Source organism: Lactuca serriola, chromosome 8, assembly GCF_051521515.1.
Source record: "Lactuca serriola cultivar US96UC23 chromosome 8, Lser_US96UC23_V15, whole genome shotgun sequence".
NCBI classification, from domain to species: Eukaryota; Viridiplantae; Streptophyta; class Magnoliopsida; order Asterales; family Asteraceae; genus Lactuca; species Lactuca serriola.
This window is the reverse complement of record NC_136415.1, coordinates 173,187,742-173,191,667: the sequence shown is the minus strand read 5'-3', so window position 1 is coordinate 173,191,667 and position 3,926 is coordinate 173,187,742. Positions and strand designations below refer to the sequence as shown.

The 3,926-nt window shown below is 35.4% G+C and overlaps 1 long non-coding RNA gene across 1 annotated transcript; it reads left to right on the top strand.

Moving 5' to 3' along the window:
• Window positions 1-2,739: 2,739 nt before the first annotated feature.
• LOC145070953 (uncharacterized) lies at window positions 2,740-3,142 on the top strand. The gene is made up of 2 exons (XR_013690163.1): window positions 2,740-2,918; window positions 2,998-3,142. It is a non-coding gene; the product is annotated as an uncharacterized LOC145070953 (long non-coding RNA).
• The last annotated feature ends 784 nt before the right edge of the window (window positions 3,143-3,926 follow it).

Here is a 3,926-nt window from a genome sequence, read left to right as displayed (position 1 = left end):
CATACATGCACTACATACTTGCATAGTGTCATAACTAGGAGAACATAAAGTAAAAGAAGAGGAGTTGTACACTATGAGTATGCCTTGGTATATGTGAATCAATTCTGGAAGGGATATAGCCTGATTAACTATATCTGTCCGAGAAATGACTTACACATACCGGGGGATAGTCATAGTGGGAAACAAATCTAACCACCTAGCTACACTCTATACAAAACGCTCTAAGAAAAAAAATCTAAACACTTAAAATACTATAGGAGTATTTGTTTGTTGCTATAGCGCTATATTATTATTTTTATCCGTTACATGCTTCTTACACCCCTATTCTCGTACAGACGACATGGCAGGATTTCATCTACCAGGAGACCCATACTTTCCCAATCAGGGAAATGTCGGCTGGATCGAAGAAGATCCCGAAGAGGATCCCGAAAAAGAACCCGAAGAGGATCCCGAAGAAGAACCCAAAGGGGAACCCGAGGAAGAACCAGAGGAAGAAGAAGAAGAGGGAGAAGAGGAAGAAGAGGAAGACATTGAGGTTAATATGGATGAAGACGAAAGCGAAAAAGAACCAGAGGTCATCAATCCTCCCTTTATAGCCAGGGTTCCCGTCAATCGATACGACTACTTCGGACCCATACCTCGATGGGCGACCATGATTGAAGGATGGGGTCGCCGTCAGCGACAACAATCACCATACAGAGGTCAACGAGGTTTCTATGACCTCAGCAACGGAGGACCAGCCGATAGAGCTCTCCCAGTCATGACTCAACAGATAGCGATCATGGATGATCGCGGTAGGATGACGACCGATCGAGTCCGGGAACTGAGTGCCATCATAGAGTCTACCACTGCTCGCACCAGAGATCTAGATCGGGACTCCCACTACAGAGATCAACTCATTCAGGACCTTCTTGCAGCTCGAGCAGAAGCAAGGGAGTATCGGAAAAGGTATTTGGCTCTCGAAGAAAGGATGACTGCGACCAAACGAAGGTTATCAGAACTACAAGGCGCATCTACATCATCCTAAGCTCCGCCAGAGAAGGATCGTCGTGACTAGGATTCATTACTACTCACATATCTTTGTAGTGTAGGTTTACAAGTATGCGTTGGTGCTACTCCTTTGTATGAAGGTTGACCCTGCGATTAAGTGATTTCACTATTTAAAGGGCTTTTGTGTTGTCAAAGCTATCTTTTGCATTGATGTAATGTACACCCTTATGAGGTCAAATTTTCGCCAAAACAATATGTACTAAAAGTTTATCAATGAATTTGGCCTGCATTTTACTTCATTGGATGTTGACATGAGATTTTACTATGTGGTATTACAAAAAAAAATCAACTAAAAACTCTAAGATTTATAAGGTGTGCCTCGCCGTTATGTGTGATTAAGAAATGACTGGCATAGAAATGGTGAGCCCGCCTTAGGACTTGTTCCTTGTTTGGTTGTGGACTTAGGGCAGACTCATTAGGATCAACAGCTTATTAAAAAATTTAAATTGCACATACCTGGGGCACATCGGGTGACTCTTAGGAGTGGGTCAGACACGGAACCGAGCACATGACTCCGTTTGAGTCACCACTATTTAATTCATAAGTTTAACTGCATAAACTTTTTCTATGAATTACTTGCTAATGCAATAAAGTCGGGATATAATACAAATGAGATAAAACAAGTAACACTCAACTCATTATTACTATTGAAGTCTTACCGACTTGTCAAATGAGATGAAAGTGGGTCCAAACCCGGACCCGGAAAACCCGGAACCGTTTAAAGATTTTTTTAAGAACCGGAAACCGGACCGGTATATAGGAACCGGGTCCGGTTCGGTTCCGGGTTTGCTTCCAGGTAAAGTGGGTCTAGAACCGAAAACCCAGAAATAGGAAAGTGGGTAAAGTAGAACCGGGTCAAATGGGTTTAGAACCGGAAAACCCGTATTTTTTTTATTACCCATAATCTTTCAACCGTTATAAAAAAATTAACAAACAAAAAATTACATTTAGGTTATTAGGTTATTGACGACATTGATTTATTTAAAAATAAATAAATAAATAAATAAATATAAAATATTGGTTTAAAAAAATGACATTTAGGTCATATCACAGTTATTAACTTACGTGTTCATATTGGACTATTGGATAGGCAATTAGGCACTTCATACTTTGGATAAGGCACTGTACGTTGATTCTTTTTTAAAGAAATTATGTATTTGACTATTGGATAATTTATTTTGGGTTGTATGTTTTAATTTAAGATATGTTGAAATTCTGAATTGTTAGTTATTTATTTATTTGCAACCACATTAACTTGTTTTTTTGTATCTTTGACCTTGAAGGCTTCAACTTTGAAAATTTGAACATAAAAGCAAGAGACAAATTTTTTGACATTAGCAATCTTTTAATTTTCATGTTTTGTCAACATCTCACAACTTCTCATTATAAATAGGCCCTTCCACCTCTACATTTTCACTTAACTTATTATTCTTTAAGTTGAAGGTTTTGAGTTGTTTTTTCTTTTTAAGAACATTCATGGAAGCTAACCTCCCAATTCAAGTATGTTTCTTTTTAATTTTATACAAATATGCATTTAAAGTAATTGACTAATTTACATCTTTATACTTGAATTAGGTTCCGTTTTGAATCTATTAGTTTTATAACTTTGATACTTTATTTTTTACATGCTTTAAATCTACCTAGATTTTTTTTACTTAATTTGTTTAGCATTTGAATTTGAAGGAGAGGTCCACATGTTGGCAACATTTTGATATGTTGTGGGTAGTAGAAAATGATGGGGTTGAACGAAGGCAAGCAAGGTGTAAGTATTGTTTCGCTACACTTAAAGTCGATCCATCAAGACACGGTACAAGTAGTCTTAATAGACATTGTCGTACGTGTGCCAAAAATCCGAATAATATAGCTAGGTAATAAGTTTTGTGCTTTTAATTTATTTGGTAACATTTTTTTTAATACTAAATATGTTTATTTTTGTTTTATGTATAGAGATTGAAGATGCGTTAACTCGACAAGATGGTCAAGGAATAAGTGTTGTTTTGTTCTTAATTGTTTAAGAATTTTGATTTGAATTGTTTTGAATATTAGACTTTGATTTTGAATTGTTCAATAGGTACCATGAACTTGGACCCAACCATTGTCCCCTCCTTTGCTTGCGTTATGTTCTTTTCATTGTTATTTTACCACAACATGGATAAAAAGAAACATTCATTAAAATGATTATTAAAATGACGAAAGTCATTGATTAAAATAAAAGTAATAAAAAAGTAATAAAGTGGAATGAGGATGTGCATGCATTGATTAAAATATCATTCATTTATACTTGTTTACACCCACATGCACAATTGCACAGTAGCAAACAAGTAAATTTGATTCAAGTTCAAAAACATTAATCAACCAAAACAAACACTTACAAACCAATAATCATTTATCAATAAAAAAAAATAGTATAACTACTCGTTAATATCTATCGGCCTTTTTCCATTTCCATTTTGGGTGCGTATGGCGTCTTCCAACTCTAATATATATCATAAAAAAAATTAATATGAAAGTTAGCATATAACCAATGTTTTGTTATTAGATAATAAAATGAATTTGTTTGCTACCTTTAGCTATGTCATCATCTTTAAGAATGTCATCGATGTTGTCAACAATTGGTTTCTTTGATTTCCTCACCCAATCTTGGGTGCAAACCAAAGCCTCTATTATAGGTGCGGACAAGTTTGCTCGGTAACTATCAATTATGCGACCGTTTATACTAAAAGCGGACTCGGAAGCCACGGTAGATATTTGAATGCCCAAAAGATCTAATAACATAAACATATAATGTTAAATTATACTATATTATAATAAAAAATATAAGTAATTAAAATTATACCTTTTGCCATCCGCGAGAGAATTGGGTAACGAGATGTGTT